Source organism: Bidens hawaiensis, unplaced genomic scaffold, assembly GCF_021521415.1.
Source record: "Bidens hawaiensis isolate Kalapana, Puna unplaced genomic scaffold, B.hawaiensis_p1.1 tig00031140_1, whole genome shotgun sequence".
Taxonomy (NCBI): domain Eukaryota; kingdom Viridiplantae; phylum Streptophyta; class Magnoliopsida; order Asterales; family Asteraceae; genus Bidens; species Bidens hawaiensis.
In genome coordinates this window covers 223,323-242,147 of record NW_027495229.1, presented here as the reverse complement: position 1 = coordinate 242,147, position 18,825 = coordinate 223,323, and the positions used below count along the sequence as shown (strand labels likewise).

At 33.5% G+C, this 18,825-nt stretch overlaps 3 non-coding genes and 1 pseudogene across 4 annotated transcripts; 1 reads left to right on the top strand and 3 right to left on the bottom strand.

Moving 5' to 3' along the window:
- Nucleotides 1-365: 365 nt before the first annotated feature.
- Nucleotides 366-447, bottom strand: TRNAS-UGA (transfer RNA serine (anticodon UGA)). The gene has a single exon. It is a non-coding gene; the product is annotated as a tRNA-Ser (tRNA).
- A 2,483-nt stretch (nt 448-2,930) lies between these two features.
- TRNAS-CGA (transfer RNA serine (anticodon CGA)) lies at nt 2,931-3,012 on the bottom strand. Its single transcript has one exon. It is a non-coding gene; the product is annotated as a tRNA-Ser (tRNA).
- A 1,661-nt stretch (nt 3,013-4,673) lies between these two features.
- Nucleotides 4,674-4,755, bottom strand: TRNAS-UGA (transfer RNA serine (anticodon UGA)). Its single transcript has one exon. It is a non-coding gene; the product is annotated as a tRNA-Ser (tRNA).
- Nucleotides 4,756-9,447: 4,692 nt separating this feature from the next.
- On the top strand, nt 9,448-11,450 carry LOC143581689 (shikimate O-hydroxycinnamoyltransferase-like; annotated as a pseudogene). The gene is made up of 2 exons (XR_013143870.1): nt 9,448-9,863; nt 10,522-11,450. The product of XR_013143870.1 is annotated as a shikimate O-hydroxycinnamoyltransferase-like (transcript).
- Nucleotides 11,451-18,825: the final 7,375 nt, after the last annotated feature.

The window sequence follows — 18,825 nt, the reverse complement described above, 5'->3', positions numbered from 1 at the left end:
GTTGTGAAACCACTAACGATTTTACAAATTGTATAACACCTTTTCACATTTGTCAAAAGTCTTGGCCACATGAACACTCCACATAAGTGTTATGAAAGTGTCGGTAAGACACATCCATGTGATGGATGCCAAATTTTCAATCCCAACTATATGAACATGCCCCCTAAATAGTATTACCTTTTTGTATATATATATCTACCTTTGTAATCTAAGTAGAGACCATCCAAATTTACTGAATCATACATTTTCTTATTCTCTTGTTTTGTTATCTTCAAGTTCTCATATTACACTAATAATATTGTTATAGTTAGAGCTAATATTATAACAAAGAGATATTTATTAAAAATAACAAAAAATTTAAAATTCGTCGACAGCAGGGTTCAATCCTGCGCGGGCGCAGCCCAACAGATTTCAAGTCTGTCTCCTTAACCACTCGGACATATCGACTTGTATAATTTCTTGGCACCAGATTTTGTATTATACAGGACTAGTGAATGGTAAAAAGACAATATAAGGGTTATAGTAATATAGTGTTGATTGATAAGATTTCTTTGTAATGTTATACTCCTTTTTAGCTGTAACGGTTCCTGCTAAAATTAGTTGTTTTTTTTATGCATTTATAAGACATGTTTCATGATCAACAACATTACAAAAATAACGATAATGGTGCATGTGTGTCTTGACAACAAACCGTCTCAATCTAACAAAAGCATATGAAAGGTTGTGGTTGTCGCATGCTTTATATGTCTAGCCATCTTCAGTTTGAATCTTCATGTATCGGACAGCTTCGGACTTATCCTCGTTTTGGGTTCTTAATGAAAGGGATGTTCATATGCTTTGATCTCAAAGGCTCAAACCCGTCCAAAAAGACCCTGTGCAACGCCCTCGATTGTTCGGGGGCTGAAGAGATATGGTCCTGGATCCAATTCGGATATGGGTCCAAACCTTAAAACAACCAAGATGACATAAAGAGAAAACCGCCAAACACCCTCAAGCGCACACTTGACCGGATACACCCAAGATGTTGCACAGAGGGAGGTACAATCGGGACCAATGTCAGTGCCAGAGTTGTGCAAGAAAAAACACCAACAGGGTAGCACTGCCTATACGATAGGTATGTTCTGAACTATTGTTAAGAAGATGATAGTATTGAGAAGTGGCCCCACACAAAACAACACCCACAATCTCCACTATGGCAGCTATAGAAGGGATAGGCCAAATATCCCCTTGACACGCGGCCCAATAATCCTTACACAAAGCTTCACACCTTTGGCTATAATTACAAGACTCCACCAAACGTTAAAGGATTCCGCTCTCACCCTCTCTAGCCATATACTATTTCTTTGTGCTTTTCACACTTGTATTTTATGCACGGAGAGACCATCATGAAGGCGAAGATGACGTTTTTCTGAGCTGGAAACGTTTCTCTCTTCTAACCACCACCACATGATAGTTTTCTCTACATTTGCGTTTATAGATTTTTTATTATGGGGCGCTGTATTGCCTACCCATGATTTCATCAAGTGAGTGGCCCCAATTCCCAAATGGTACACGAGAATACAATAACTTCTTTCGTACCACTTTCCTTTAATGTTGGCGTTCTTCTTGATGGGATATATATTACCTGGTAAACTTAAATGGTTGCTCGAGGGTCGGCCATTACATCTCCCTTATTAAACGTCACAGGTTTCATACTATGATGGATTCATCAAGGGAGGGGCCTCAACTCTTGAGTAGTACCGGAAATTGCAAGAGCTTCTATGGTACAAAATTTCTTGATCATTAACTCTCTTCGGGACGAGATGCATACATAGCGTGTATACCCTAACATTTTAACACAATTTTAGTAAATGTTAACTTTGAAATTTTTGTCATGTCACAAACTCACAATAACTCATAAACATTATATAAAATGTTTATAACTTGTTGGTTACGCTCCGTTATAAGTATGCAAATAAATCAAGAATCTATTTATATGTTTCCTTTTAAGGATTTTTGACAAAATTTGACCTATAGTGGGATTATGTACAAAATTGTGGTATGACCAACGCTATCTGGATGATAATTAGTTTAGACACCATTCAAACTTACACCGTTCAAACTTACACCATTCAAACTTAAAGAGTTCAAATAAAAAGATAAATTGTAAAAATGTGTTTTTTTTAATGATGTATTTATGTTAAAAATGACTCAAATCATGAATTGGTTGATCTAATTGGCTAAACATGGTGTCAATTTTCAAATGACAAATTGTACTTCACAAAGATGAAAAGTTAGTTTTTAAGGCTCATATCCACTAAGCATATTTACAATTTACTATGCTACTAGAATTATTTATAACTAAAAATCTTGGTAACTTGATTTATGGGCTGAATGTTTTGACTTCACATTGAGGTCTATGAACCTCACATACTTGATTGAAGTCTTTGACCTTTACAGTTGATATCAATAAACCTCACACAACTAAAACGTGGTGAGTAGTGTATAGTTTTAAAGTCAAAAGAATTTCACAATGATTTTCATCATTTTAGTAAATGCAATTCTCACACTCTAGCTAGATTGTTTGATGTAGTTCATTAATTACAAGCGCTTCAATATTTGGTTAAGAAGATGCTTATATAACAAACACAAATTCATTACAAGCGCATGACTAATGTGACCAAATTGACATTAACCATGTCTCCAAGGATAGAATCACACGGCTAGGCAAAAAGGCATGTAGTCGTGGTACTCGGTTTGCTGAAATTTTGAATTTTTTTTTTTATCTATATATGGGATTTGGCTTTGATTTTTTTAGACATGTTTAACACCACAAGAGATGAAGGAAGAGTGTAAGCTTACTTTGTAGATGCAAATACTGGGACATCTAAATCATGTAAATATGTATTATGGACAGTTAAAAAGGAAAACTTACAAAAAGAAAGAAAAAACGTCGACGGCAGGATTCGAACTTGCGCAGGCAAAGCCCAACAGATTTCGAGTCTGTCTCCTTAACCACTCGGACATATCGACTTTTTGTTAATCTTGGCCAAGTGCTTGCTTATGGCTCAACATAATCAGTTAGTTGCAAACACTGAATCTTCTGATTTGAAATGGTTAAAAAAGAACAATATAGTAATAATATGTTTTTAAACAGATTTATTAATAAAAACGGGTAAATTAACTCTTGAATGGAAATCTGTTTATAAACTCACAGCGCTTTGTCCTGGCTCATTTGGCTGGCGCTACAAACCGTTTATAGATCTGTTCATCAAAAATAAGCTTGAATTGTTTTCGAGGAATTCTAATCTCTAATCAACAAAAGTTTCACATCTTAGTTGGAGTTTATTCTTTTCTAGTAGATTCACATAATCATATGGTATGAGCCAACTCTAGACGAATTAGAATACTTGATCAAGAAATTAGTAGTCCATAATAGTTTATCAATAACTGATCGCTGATACTATAATAAAAAATCTTATAAAAAAATAATATGTTAAAACTCAAATAAGAAGATGGTTTTTCCCACTTTCTAAATCTCAACAACTAATAATAATTTACTTATCTATCTATCATATATATAAACGAAAACACTAAAATCCTACGTGTCGCGATGTGGTCGCTCCCCCTCTTTTATGGAAGCCACCAGATTGCTTGATTTTTAAATGGATGTCTCTCATCGATTTAACCCAAATTCATGGGTATGGGTCTTACCAAAACCAGATAGCTCTTAAACGGGTTATAATATCTCATTAAATTAAAAATTAATCTTACCAATTATTTGATATGAAAATCCTATAAAATAGGGATATACTAAAATTTAATATCCGATTTAGAAAAAAAAGTATTACTTATCATTAATAAACAAATTTATAATAAAAAACATAAGCGGGTCATTGGTCACCAAAAATCCAGATAGCTTTCAAAACGGGTTATAATATATCATTTATTTATGAAACCCTTTCATCATCAAACCTTAAGTATATTATTAACTTTCTTACGATAAAGAAAATTAAAATCCAAAAAATAAATATTAAAAAACGAAAAATGTAAAACAACCATTCTCTCAAGCTATCAGATTGCTTTATTTGTAAATGAAGGTTTCTTGCGCATTTGACCCGAATTCACGGCTAAAGATCTCACCAAACCCAGATAGCTCTTAAATGGGTTATAACATTTCATTATATTAAAAATTAATCTCATAAAATATTTAATATGAAAATCCTATAAAATATGGATATACTAAAAATTAATATCCTATTTTGTTTAAAAAAAGATACTATTTATAATTAAGAAACAATTTTATAATAAAGAAAATAAACGGGTAATGGGTATCACCAAACCCAGATAGCTTTTAAACCGGATTATAACATATCATTTATTTGTGAAACCATTTTATCATCAAACCTCAAGTATATTATTAATTATTAACTTTGTTACAATAAATAAAATTAAAATCCAAAATATACATATATATATATTAAAAACGAATAATGTAAAATAATCTCGTAATACGGGGGATAAAATCTAGTAAGAAATAAAATAAACCTTTGATTTCACAAAACCGAACAATAAAAGGCAGTAAGGCACAATCTAGTTGCCTCACAAGTCACAAGCGTATCAACTATTACTTTGCCAAGTCATTAAAATGAACCTATCCGTCCTGTTAATAAGCAGAATAGAAAAATTAAATTCGTCGACAGCAGGGTTCGAACCTGCGCGGGCGAAGCCCAACAGATTTCAAGTCTGTCTCCTTAACCACTCGGACATATCGACCTATATGATATTAATCACATAGCATTATAAATCAATAAACATAAATTCAACCTCTTAAAAAAGAGGGAAGTTATAAATATAAATATATTATTTTGTGTATATTAAACGTGTATCTTCGGTAATTTATTTTTGAGTTTCGTCTACATTTATCTATATTTGTCTTTTTAATTAGTTAATTAACTTACTCTAATAATGATTGGGGTTGGGGTTAACGGTTAATGATGGTAATCTAACAAACCAAGGGGTAAATTGATAATTTACCAGACTACGGAATGCAACATGTAGAGAAAACGTAAGGGCATAAGCTCAATGGGTCGAATTTTAAAAATTTGGTTGCAAGTTGATTTCGCTCTTTCACCACATGAACACAACTTGTACTTAACTCTTTCATATATAACGTAGGCACAAAAGACAAAGATAGCTTCTATAAACACCAAAAATACTTCAAGGCTTTGGTAGTGAAATGGAAAGAATAGAGAGAGAAGTTCTTGGGCCTTGGTTTGTCAACTTAGAAAAAATAACAAACTATTGATTGTAGGTTTTGTGTTTTAGCTGCGTTGTTGATAGATTTATGAATCTTGTTGTCTCACTTTCATATTAAAGTGTTTTGAGTGTATGAAATCAATAATTGAAAAACGAATGGGCATGAATTTTATGAAAAAGGAAGTTGTAAGTTCGTAGGTTAAATATATCAACCAGTCCAGCTTATCTGGAAAATCTTTGTTGAGGCCATTTACTATTTACTATTGGATAGAAGACAAATGATAATACTTAACAATTTAATAATATGAAAAGCCCGCATACACAAGAGACTTTTTGATGCAATCGGAAATAGATTTCCTTATATAAAACAATAACAACGATTTAATTGAAACGTTGTAACTCTTCGTGCAAGAGTGCATCATTTGACATTAGTAACTCAGTTGTATCAGCAAAAAGACCTCAATATAAGTTTATACTACTCCGTAATAAGCAAATGCTACTACTTCAAATATATATTACTATATCAAGTTGCTACTATCTGTAATTACTACTGCTAAATAGCTACTTACTACTGAAAATAAATATGCCAGTATTCAAAGATAATTTTACTTTTTACTAGTGATGAAAATCTCATTATTGGACTATGCTGCTCTATCAGGGGTGTTGCCCATTGAGTTTACACTTTCTAACTCGTATAAACACTTTTTCAATTGTTGATATGGTCTTAAATAGATAACAAATATAATTACATTAAAATAAAATCGCATAAATAGTTAAATACATGACTATTTGAAATCATAACTGATAGGCTTAGGATATACACACACCAGAAAGGTTATTTAAGCATCAGGAGAATCTATACGACTCGTATAGGGGCTATACGAGTCGTATAGGCGCAGAGTTATGCCATTTTGTGTAAGCTAGTGTGAGGTCTTGTTCCCTTGTATCGTATAGCCCCTATACGAGCTGTATCAGGCTATATGACTCGTATAGCGACTATTTGTCTCATATAGGTTTTTTTTTGGATTACTTTAAAATTACAAAATATTAAAAATAACAGCCGAGTTGGTTATAAAACAGAAACATGTAATTTAAAAATAAATATTTTGCTCCATAATAATCAAGCAACTACGAACAACATAAGCGTTTCGTGGTAACAAGTTTTAGATGTCATGCCATCTGTTCTGGTTGACATCTATATGAGTTATCTAAGCTTTTGAAATATAGTGTTAGAAAAATAATTTTATTTATTGGCGTAGATGTTTTAACTCATGTTAACTCAACTTTTGGTATAATCTTACAAAGCAGCACAAAATTTTTACATGGTTGGAGCAAGGAAATTTGGATACCTGGTCTGTGTAGGTCGTATACCATCTATACGGCTCGCATAGACTAGAAAATAATTATAAATCTCCAGTCAAAGTGCATATTGGCATGCTGTCTATATGAATATGAGTTAGCCCCCATACAACTCGTATAGTCACATGTGGTAAGTGGGCTATACGAGCCAGGAAACCTGTACGGCTCGTATAGGATCTATATGGCTCGCATAAACTGAAAAAAGCTGTATAGAGTTGTCCCATCCGTATGTATGCCAGTAAATGTGGGCTATACGACTCGTATAGCCCCTATACGAGCTGTATAGAGTTGTTCACACACCAAGGGTGATGCAGGAGCATTCAGCTCATTAACTAGGCCCGACCCAGATGTTTGTTTTTTATTTATAAATAGGATTGTTAGGTCTTTTGTTTAGACAATTGATTGATTTTAATAAAGAATTGTAAGCTCTTTGCTAACCGAATCATTCGGTTCGAATCGTTTGGATGGAATCATTGCGTTCTTGAGCCATTTATTTGCTAGTCGAAACTGCATCAAAGGGGTGGTTTTTGAATATAACATCCCTACTGATATAGTGTATGGTTTACTTCTAACACCATCTTTTCATTTGTGGTACTCGTTACAATCGTTAATATGTTCCAAATCTTCCTGAAAATGACCGAATAATTCATATGGAATTGGAAATACAAGATTGAAGATTGGTCACGATGTAAGACTTGAAAAACACTAGATCAAATGATTTCAGAGTCCATTTTCCTTTTTGACCATTTCTCAGCTTTCTTGAAGACAAATTCATTTTACTCTCCTATAACAACTTTAAACATAACCATGGCAACTAAAAAAGCTATTAAATATGATGATTATTATTTTTTTTGAATGTCTATAAAACATGATTTAAACTGCACTGATTAATATTCCTTTTCTCCAAAAATGACAATATTTTTTCCTTTCAAAAATAGAATATTTACAACTATTTAGGAAATAAGGATAACATTAGGGCCACTCACCATGATCATTACAGATTTTAGTGACAACAAAAACACTATCGTGTCGAAAAGTATAAGTCAAAGTCTGAGGGTGCTTGGACAGTTGGACCTACATGGGTGACACATATTTCCATTTCCATTATTATAAGTCTAAATGAGAGTTGGTGAAGTGTTTGGACGTTTTCTCTCACCAACTCCCCTTTACCCACCAATATCACCTTCCTTATCCTAATCATTTTTTCACCAACAAACAACTTTCCAACATATTATTTCTCTATTCGAAATCAGTTTTATGTATAGAATTGTGATCACAATATACATATTGTTACTTACTTTTTTCTTGAATGTGAAACATAAAACAATCTTTTGTCATGTGTTTATGTTTCGTGCATCGTTTCCGTATCAAACTGGTCACTGACGATTTACCCAGATGTCACAATACTTAATTTTAATAAATATTTAAACAGTAACATGTGATCTTCAATTAAATTGAAAGCTTATACAAATTTATTGTTATGTTAGTTATATTTAAAGAATTTAAAAATATATTGTTTTGTTGACATAGAAAAGGAAAAATAATAAAATAACGAAGATACCTTATAAGATAAAGTAGATTAAATGAATTTGAAATGTATAATTTTATGTTAAGAATTAGAGTATTTAGTAATAGAGTTGACAAACCCTCTTTTATAAGGCTTAACCTACTCTTAATAAACTTTATATAACCATAAGTTGCCCTCTGTTTTAGAGATATTGAGATGATGATTAAGGCTTGGAGTCTTAAGTTTGAAATCTGATCCAATAAGGCTTTCTCACAGTAGTGAGTTTCATTCTTGATGGTGTATTTGAGTGAGTCAGATATGGAATGTCAAAATCAGTATGAACGGTTGACATCCTATCTTAGAAAGACTTATCCAGATATTAGGGATGGTTCCAAACGTTGTTAAGAAAAACACATATAACCATAGTTGATGACTTGATGTATCGCATATTTTTTTAATTACAAAGCTATCATATTGTCATTGACACCATGACTAACTTACATAGCACGCTACATGGTATATATTCTTGAATTTACGCGTGATGAGCCATAGAATGTCTAGAAATCATGAAAGCTCAAATAAATCATATTCATTTTTTTTGTAATAGATTCTTATAAAAAGATATACTACTTTCAGCATCATCATCCTTTACAAATTAAGAAATTTGTTACCCTTTCCTGTGACTCAAAACAAACTTAATTCAACTTATTATTCGAACGAACTTGAATTATCTCACATTCCTAACAGAATAATCAAATCATTTTTACAAAACCAATCGATTATAAATTCAAAAGAGAGCCAAACCAATCTACGTTCTCCTTAACTTGTCACGCCTAAATTATTTTTTTTCTTTGCGTTTTTACAAAATCCACATATACATAACTCACCCGGTCAATAAAAAAAGCATCAATTAGCAATTCAGCATATGTATATTAAGCCTACACATAACACATATAATAAATCGTCTTGTGACAAAATGTACATCAATTTTTTTAAAAATTTTAATCAACTAATCGTTCAACTCTCCCTATCATAGATTTAAAATATATAGCCAAAATTTCACTAACTATTTGTTACTTGCTTTACTTTCAAGCTTTCGTTTATCTTAAGTTGAAGTCGTAATATTATATTTCTTAATTCACTAATTCGCCATTAGTCAAAACTCAAAACTAAAACTTTTGATTAGGTCATCCACCAAGCGGTTGGTGAAACCAATTTAAATTTTTTTTAAAAAAATAAAGGAAAACGAGTTGCATTATAAAACCAACTCAAAACACGCTTCACACCAAATAAACACCAACTTGTAACATATATTCTACCCTGACACATTTCATAATTTTGTTAACGTACACAACGAGATGAAGATCGAGGTAAGAGAATCCACGATGGTGAGGCCAGCTGACGAGACACCAACGATTGACCTATGGAACTCTAATGTGGACTTGGTGGTTCCGAATTTTCACACGCCTAGTGTGTATTTCTACAGGCCGAACGGTGCGTCTGACTTCTTTGATCCCAAGGTGATGAAGGACGCGTTGAGTTGGTTCCGTTTTACCCGATGGGAGGGCGGTTGAAGAGAGACGAGGATGGTCGGATTGAGATAGATTGTCGAGGACAAGGTGTGTTGTTTGTGGAGGCCGAGTCTGATGGTGTGGTGGATGATTTTGGTGACTTTGCACCCACGTTGGAGCTCAGGAAACTCATACCCGCGGTTGATTATTTGCAAGGAATTGAATCGTATCCGTTGCTGGTGTTGCAGGTATTACAACTTTAACCATGTGTACGTGGATGCTTAGATGATTATGTATTATCACATGAAACTTATTTTTTTAGAAGAACTTATCATCGAAACATAGATAATAATAATTGCGTCGTGATGGCATATTCAGAATTTTATAAAACAAAATATTAGAAGTTATAAATAAGAAACAAAATTAAAGCTTATAGTGTAACTTACACAATATTTATTTTAAAAATGAAAAGAAAAAATGGATTTTAAATGACATGTTTGGGATTGAGTTTAAAAAATGCTTATTGGCTTACTGGTGTTTTCAAAAAGCTAATAAATTAAAATGTGTTTGGCAATCACAAAAATCTTTCTTATTTTAGTTTTTTTGAAAGGGTTAAACAACAGTTTTCCAGAAGCCCCAAATCTTAGCTTTTCAAAATGGCTTTTTGAAAAAGCCAATAACTAATAAGCATTTTTCAAACTCAATCCCAAACACTCAAAATGAATGAATCATTTTGTAAATTGTTGAAGGTCTATATAATAAAAATAAGGAAAATTGAATTTAAATAATCATAAACTATTGTCAAATAACAATCCTAAGTAACGAGTTGGTTGGTGATAGTCTCCTTATTGAATTGTAACTCATGTTTAATAACTTATATTTATGTTATGGTATCTTTAAATGCAGGTGACTTACTTCAAATGTGGTGGGGTGTCACTAGGAGTCGGTATGCAGCACCACACTGCAGATGGCGCATCTGGGCTGCACTTCATCAACACCTGGTCAGACATGGCCCGTGGCCTTGACCTCACCATCCCACCCTTCATTGACCGAACCCTTTTACGTGCCCGTGACCCACCCCAACCAGCCTTTGACCACATCGAGTACCAGCCCGCCCCATCAATGAAAACCGTACCCGAAACCACAACGGTTCCTGAAACCGCCGTCTCTATTTTCAAGTTAACACGAGACCAACTCAATGCTCTAAAAGCCAAGTCAAAAGAAGCTGGCAACACGATTGCTTACAGCTCATATGAGATGCTCTCAGGCCATGTTTGGAGATGCGTGTGTAAAGCTCGTGGCCTGCTAGATGATCAGGACACGAAGCTTTACATCGCTACTGACGGGCGGGCCCGTCTCCGCCCGTCAATCCCTCCCGGCTACTTTGGGAATGTAATATTCACTACCACCCCGATAGCAGTAGCCGGGGACCTGCAGTCAAAGCCTACCTGGTACGCTGCGGGTAAAATTCACGACGCGTTGGCAAGAATGGATAATGATTATTTAAGATCCGCACTAGATTACTTAGAACGGCAGCGCGATCTAAAGGCACTTGTTCGTGGGGCCCACACCTTTAAGTGCCCGAATCTTGGGATAACTAGCTGGGCTAGACTATTCATGATGCGGACTTTGGATGGGGTCGGCCCATATTTATGGGGCCCGGTGGGATTGCTTATGAAGGGTTGAGTTTTGTGTTACCGAGCCCGGTTAATGATGGGAGCTTGTCAATTGCCATTTCATTGCAAGCTGAATACATGAAGCTATTCAGCAAGTTCCTTTATGACATTTGAAATGATAGTTGTTGATCATAGCAATATATACTCATTATTCATAAAACATTTCTTTGAAATACAAATTGCTGTATGTCAATGGAGGCTGAAACAGTTTTTCATAGGCTGGTCGGTTTTTTAGTTTTATATGAAGTATTCAACTTTAAATGAAATATCATTCAATTGGCAAAACAAACTGAAATTTTGACAAAACTGACATTCAATAAATTGAATCAGTTCAGGTGCTCTATAACACATTAGCACTGCATATACTTGATTGTAGCAGAACATATATTTTTAATATGGTTTTTTAAAGTGACGGAAGTCATCAACGACAAGTTAGCAATGAGATAACGGATGCATCATGCTTAAATGAGTTTGCAAATGGAATGAGCACAGTCCAAACCCCTTAACGAGGATCTATTGGAATGCAACTGACATGATTAGACATTAATTTGTCTGAATAATCATAATTTTAAAATCACACCAAACGAAACTGAATTGACACAAAATTCATTTTCTCTTTAACTTTGCTCGCAATTCGCAAAAGAAAAGGATAGAGCAAAATAGCCTTGCTTCAAATTGTGTTGGAATCTAAGGAAAAAAAAACAATTAGTTTACATGTGTTGTGTGGTAAGTAATATATGTTGTGGATGCTTAATTATTGAAGTAAGTGATCCTACCATATTAGTTCGAGATCGTGTTTATGTTTATTGCATAATGTATACCCCTCGTGATGTTATTTTGGTAGGTATGGTATGGTAGCATGTAGGTATATATGCTAGTATGTAGGATAGTAATATTTAGTGTGTATATATGCTTTGTATCTGATAAAAACATTTTAATGTATATTATGGATGTCGTGTTTTAGTTTAGTTATAAAGTCTGATACAGAAGTTTGCTTATTGGAACCATCGTCCTGGTAGGCTATGTGTTTGCATCTAATCTATACAATGTAGAGATGATGAATAAAGATGTGTAGGATAATAAGCACAGTTTGTATTTACTATTAAAATGAAGTCAAATTTGAGGCCGGTCATGTTTCTAATTCAACAGTAAATAAAGATGTGTAGGTTAGTAACTACAGATAGTATTAATATGTAGCTACATTTTTACATATAAAGGCATACGGAAGTACTATATACATTGCATAAGTACATATTGTGTAGGTGTAGGGCATGCACTTCAGGTGTGTAGTGCTGTTATTATAGCCTTATAGGTGTGTAGAACTCTATTAATCTGTCTTTTTTCTGTCATACTTTTTTTTAACAGAATGATCCTTCCCATAATATGATACTTCTTTTTTTTAAAAAAAGATACACATTTGGCTTTTAGAGACTACGACTTAACAGAGACGTGGCGTTGTAGAGACAAAATTTACTCGCATGCTGAATAAGGATATGATTAAAATGACACCAACCACATATGATATGGTTTTCATTTCGATTATGTCAGTTAATCATTTTATTTGGTTTGTTTTGTTTTGATCAAAAGAATATTTTAGTTGACTGGTAAAAACCTGTTGACTCCTTATAGAGTGTAGCCTTTTTATTATGTATTGATATTGTACATATTATAAAATAATTCATGTATGCCGAAGGAGTTTTTTTGTTGGTTATCTACGGTTTGTTGGGAATACAAAGGGTGATACATTAGATACGTTAGCACCGAAATGGAGGAAATTAAATTGTGAAACAAAAGGTAACTATGCAGAGTTTGGGATTTATATCATGACGCATTTGGAGACATTCATTGGGAAGAATAATTGTGGTTGTAGTCAAAGGGAGGAGTAGATGCACATTTAGGTTCGTGATAGATAACACCATCTCTGATGGACTCTTTCTGGTCCTGACAATATTCACAACATCTCTGATGAACGTATTCTTAAAGTTTGATTATGCAAACACGCTATCTTTTAATTATCTATCAAAATGAGTAGTCAACAAATCATGTTTATGTGGCTTTCGACTGGTAAGGATTAGGCTGTTCAGTTTTTTTCTGTTGTATTTTACCACTGCATTTTTTGTGTTGGATTCTTGTGCTAAATTTTAAGAAAACAAAAAGGGTGACAGTTTAGTTTTAAAGAGCAAAATGCCATTTAGTCTTAATATAAATTATAAAGAAGGCAAATTGGAAATAAATAATCTCACCTTTTGTGTATTGGCCGATAATAATCCCACCTTTAAAAATCACTACCAATGGTCCAACCTTTCAACTATTTTTGTCTCAATGGTAATCCGTTAAGAAACACTTAACACCGTTACGCTTGTTTCCGAGTTTCAACCCGATGTTTTAGGGCTTTTGATCGGAAGAATGGTACGCGTCAACGGACGTAAACTTATCTCGAAACGGTGATCCAAACGACGAAACAGAAACAATGTTTCAATTCGGGTGCTTGAATTTCCAATTAACAAAAATCAATCTATTTGATACATCGTTTCGAGATAAGTTTTACGTCAGTTGACTCGTATCATTCTTGCGATCAAAAGCCCTAAAACATCGGTTTGAAACTCGGAAAAAAAACGTAACGACGTTAAGTGTTTTTTTAACGAAAGACCATTGAGACAAAAATAGTTGAAAGGTTGGACCGTTGGTAGTGATTTTTAAAAATGCGATTATTATCAGCCAATACACAAAAACAAAAGATATGATTATCTATTTCCAATTTACATAGAAGTCTCACATGTCACCTCCATAACCTAAATCCATTTTAGCGTGGTTAAGCAAAATTCATTTCAGTTCTTATTCTTTCTCTCTATTTCTATGGAAGTGATCCATAACTTCTAGCTTCATTTTCTCTTTAACTTTACTAGTAAAAGAATACGGAAAAAAAAATATACCTTGCTTCAAATTGTAATGGAATTCAAGTAAAAAACCAATAAGTTTACATGTATTTCTTTTATAATTTTTTTTAAATAAAAAAGAGATGATGGTCATAACTAAAATTTTAATTACTTTATTGACATTTTCGATACCTACATGACTTGTGTCGCCAATAATACAAATAAAGCTAAATACATATTTTGCTTTTTATTTTTGATATATATTTTAAATTATGATTTTTTTTTATTTTTTTAGGGTTTTATCTCAACTATCTAAAAGCCTGCAAATTCTTATCACCCTCATCATTTTTATGACCTTTTATGTTTTAACATCTACATATACGAAAATCTTTATGATTCAATATCCATAGCAATTTAGCAGAATAACTAGTTTGAGTCCTTGTGTTATGAGGATTTATTTAGGTTTTTGCTTTTAATCGTTTTGTTATTTTATGTTTTGTAATGATTTGTTTTATTTTTTAACATAGTTTTGTCTTGATTTAATACGTATATATTAGTTTGTTATGTTTGTTATATTTTTAACGTTTTGGATCTTTCAACTGAGATGTGCACATTTTTTTAGATTTTTAACGAACGAACATAAAAATAGAACATGTGATTTTTTAAATGAACAAATATGAACACAAATATTTGTTTTATGAGAAAGGGACGGTTGATGCAGGTGGCGATGATGGTTGATGCATGAGAGGGGAGGTGAGACCCATGACCCGGGTTTGGTGAGACCCAGACCGGCGAAACTTATTTAGAGGAGAGAAATTAAATTAGGTTGACGATGATAGATCTTATAACCCATTAAAGGGCTATCAGGGTTTGGCGAGACCCATGACCCGCGAAACTTATTGTTTGATAATTAAGGGGTTATTTCACAATATAAATAAGAGGTTATAACCCGTTTAAGAGCTATCTGGATTTGATGAGACCCATGACCCGTGAAAATTATTGTTTGATTATGAAAGAGTTTCACAAATAAATGAGATGTTATAACCAATTTAAGTAGTATCCGGTTTTGATGAGACCCATAACTACGAATTCGGGTTTAAACACATGAAAAGTCTCAAATCACAATTCAAGCATTATAGTAGGTTGAGAGAGATGGGAAGCAACTACAGAGTGATACGTATGATTTTTTTGATAATCATTTATATAGATAGATGGAGATGGATAACATCGATAGATGATACTTTTGCAAATATCAATTTATCCAACAAATTTTTTTTTGGGTATAATACAACTGTAAAAGTGTTAAAAGTATTCTACTTCGTTAATTCTAAACTTAACAATGAAGATAAGGATGTATATATCCTTTTGCATTAATCCACAAAGTTTGGTTCTTACTAGCCATCTGTTTTATTTGCGAGCTTTATTATACAATCCTTTTTCTAACTTGATCACCCCTTCTCATTTTCGATTGTACTATCTTCCCAGTTCTCATTTCGTTTCAAAACATTTGCTTTCATTATATAACATTTGTTTCTTCACATACTATATTGAAAAAAAATATCATGTTCGAACACGAGCATCCATTAAAACTCATAGATTTGTGGTTGGAACAACTGCAACACGAAGAAAAGTACGAAGAAGACGAGGAAGAGGAGGAAGACGAGAATGAACTAATTGCAAAACAAGACTTTCAATGTTTATGCTTCCAATGTCATGAAGAAATCAACTGGTTTCATGGGTATTATTACACGTGTTCTCAATGTGGTTACTCTATTCATAAATTTTGTACACAACTTCCAGAAAGGATGGAAGACATTTGTCATGCTCACACTCTTCACTTCCGCAAATGGCATGCCCCTTGGCGGTGTAATATTTGTAACGACTTTCATAGGCGTTACGTCCTTGCTTATCATTGTTCTCAATGTTTTTTTCATGTTGATGTAAAATGTGCCGCAAAAAGGTTACAAAAGAATATCATATATCATCCTAGCCATACACACCCTCTAGTTTGCATGGCGAAACAAATTTTATGCAAGTGTGACGCCTGTGGTGAGAAACAAGAAGGGACATTCTATCATTTTCCTATGTGCCACGGCCCATTTATTCATAATCATTGTGCTTTCCTACCGAAAAATTACAAATTCAGCAGATTACAGATAATTGTGTATCCCATGTTCATCCGCTCGACCTTGTTATTCCTTTCCAAAAGCAGATCAAGAAGCCAAATTTAACCCACCATGTAGGCTATGCCGTCTAACATTTTATTATGATAATCTTTGGATTTACAAATATGAAAAATGCAGATACTATACTCATCTGAAGTGCGTAACATCAATAAACGAGCCTTTCATGTCCATCCTTAAACCTCTAGGCAGATTTGCATAATATATTTAGAGTTGCTTCTATGTTAGTGGTAGAGGTGTAAACAAGCCAAGCCAAACCCGAGCTCAACTACGTGAATAACTTTTCAAGCTCGAGCTCAGCTTGTTTCTTATTAATTGTTATATATATAGAAAATGGTTCAAATAAGAATAAAAAGTTTCCTATGAATGGTAAGAACCAATACATTTTTTGACATTTGGCATTAAAACCTATGGTAAAAGAATAATTCTAGGAAACTATGTCGGTTATAATGGTGAAAGAGTAATTATAGGAAACTATGTCGGTTTTTGTTAATTTTAAATCTCAACCCTTGGATCCCCTAATCTAATGGCCCATAATTGTTCTTACAATTTCTAGGAAGCATTGTCTTTTTACAATAACCTATCCCTATATATATACATATATATATATACACATATATATAGGAGAAATATAGTTTGAAAACCCTCTTGAGTTGAGAAAACCCGTGAAAACCCTATGTAACATCTTTTTTTTTTGTAACATGTAATATATGTTGTAACATTTAATATAAAACATCGAAAACATAAAAAAAATGTTTTGCTATTTTTTTACATTTTTTTAGAAATTTATATATATGTTTTCAGGAGAGAGAAAGTGTAAGAAAACTTTAACATTTTTTTATTAACTTTAATTGTGGACCACAAGATTTAATCTTTAATTAAAAACATGTGGTTGAGAATGAGTTTCTAGAGTTTTCACAACTCAAGTGGGTTTTTATTCTAACCTAACCCCCTCTCTCTCTCTATATATATAATACAAATTATATAAATAATATAGGCCTTTTTAGGCTAGCGAGTCGACTTGAGCCCGGGCTCGTTTATTAAACAAGCTTATTTATAAGCTCGAGTTTGGACTTAGCTCGTTTAAGCTCAACTTTATATTAGTTTTTTTCGAGCCGATCTTTAGTAGGTCGCATGTGACTTGGCTTGTTTAAGCCTTTAGTTAATGGTTTCTCATTACTAATCATTTAGTACTCGAAGTAATTTTGTTTTTCTATCAGGTACAACGGTAAAAATCTATAAAGATGCCGAACATCCTGACCTTCTTCACCTCCCATTTCCTGATCCATCTTGTAGCATACTAAAACACTTGTTTTTCAAGGAAAATGGACCACATGTATTAGAAATTAACGATGGCACCAAAGTACACATTAGCCACTAACATCCACTAATGTTGGAGGATGCACAATGTAGTACTGATATCACAAGCCCCACCTATTCAAGAATAAAATCAATATCCTATCATGATCCAACGAAAAGGATTGAACTCTTATGCGACGTATGTGTTAGACCAATAATGAGTGGCCCAATCTATGTGTGTGCCAATGAGGAAGAGCACTGCAATTTTGTGCTTCATGAGTGGTGCTCCCGGCTACCTACTGAATTGAAAGGCCACCCTGATCACTCACAGCATATCCTAATTCTCCGTTCGAAAATCCCCAATAAGTTCTTTGGGGTGTTCTGTTGTAATATTTGCAAACTTATCTGCAATGGATTTGCCTATTGTTGTGAGGAATGCAGTGACTACAATATTGATGTTCTATGTGCCTTCTTACCTAAAGAAATCACTTATATTTCTCACCCAAATCACCTCCTTTCAAGAGTTTATAACACGCCATATGATTTTTGTGATATATGCCGTGTTATGTTTTCATTTAAGATTTATGGATTCCGTTGCCATGCTTGTGATTTCTATGTACACCTCGAGTGTGCATTGTTAATACCTGAGACAACTACAATCAAGTGTGACAAGCATCCTATGAAGTTAAGTTACTTTCCCGTTGAGAACCATAAAAGCGAATACTTTTGTGAAGTTTGAGAGGAGGAACTTAATCCCGAATGTTCATTCTATCATTGCCAAGAGTGCATGCAGTCTATGCATACGGATTGTGCTCCATCAATACTTAGGTACAAAACATATACGAGAAGGGCCTATCATGTGGAACCCATTTATGACTTTCTGAATGTGAAGTTTGGGGGCACATATAGCAATGCTAAAGTGCATCCACACCCCCTTTCATTCGTTCAAGGGATTGCAAACGATGGCGCATTTGCTAGAAGTGGTTGTGGTGCAAGACTCCAATACCATATGATCTTAAGTGTTTAAGATGTAAGTTTGCAATTCATATAGACTGTTGTGAAGGTATGAGTAAATAGCCAATTACATATTCGTTTTATATTGGTTTGTTTTTCTAATCATTTTTTCTTCTTATGTAAGTACCAAGTAAATACAAGTAATAAAAAAAAACGAAATTT